General features: G+C 58.9%; 1 protein-coding gene across 1 annotated transcript in view; it reads left to right on the forward strand.

Moving 5' to 3' along the window:
• The window catches only part of FAM43B (family with sequence similarity 43 member B), a 6,493-nt gene that overhangs the window by 4,588 nt on the left and 1,115 nt on the right, over positions 1–790 (forward strand). The window lies entirely within an intron of this gene.

A 790-nucleotide genomic window follows, 5' to 3' on the forward strand; every position in this document is an offset into this window, starting at 1 on the left:
AGGATTCCGGGGGCCCCACCGGCTCCGGCAATGACAACACTTGTGCCAGGGAGGGAAGCACTACAAGTCCCATCAGCCCCCTTGTCCAGCTAGCAGCACACAGCCAATACAGAACTACAAGTCCCAGCAGTCCCCTGGGTTCTCTTTAGACACAGCGAGGAGCCCGGCAGCTCCGGTGGAATGTTTTTTCCTGGCAATGAACCAATCAGGGGACAGCTTTATGTTTCCACATCAAACTCCTGTGTTTGTGTCTAATGTTATCACAACCGCCGCCGCACGCTAATCGCCACAAATCCGCCGATCGATCGCTGACGTCAGATTCCTGGCCAGGTGTGTTTGGAGGTAAACAGCGGCGGCGTCGGCGTCACGTGACGGCGACATGATCAGCGCACCAGATAAGAGATAATAATGGCTCTGCTGTCCCCCCGGAGACGCGGCGTCCGCGGAGTGACGTCCCAGTTCTTAGGGTTCGTTCACACGGGGCGGTGCTTTGCGGTCAGAATCGGACCGGAACGCACTGCCCGCATTGCAGCCGGCTCACTTTTTTGCCGGGGCGGAGGGGGGCGTGGCGGGCCATTGAAGTGAATGGCACCGTAGCCACACCTTGCGGCCCGCAACGCGCACGGTATGGCAAGGCACATAGTGCCTGCAGTGCGTTCCGATCAAAATAGCGCTTGCAGCATTTTGATCGCACCGGAACGCACTGCAGGCACTATGTGCTCACTTTTTTGCCGCCCCCCCCTCCACCCCGACAAAAAAGTGAGCCGGCCACTATGCGGGCAGTGCGTTG

The sequence above is a fragment of the Nanorana parkeri genome, unplaced genomic scaffold, assembly GCF_000935625.1.
Source record: "Nanorana parkeri isolate BGI_ZX_2015 unplaced genomic scaffold, ASM93562v1 scaffold2975, whole genome shotgun sequence".
NCBI classification, from domain to species: domain Eukaryota; kingdom Metazoa; phylum Chordata; class Amphibia; order Anura; family Dicroglossidae; genus Nanorana; species Nanorana parkeri.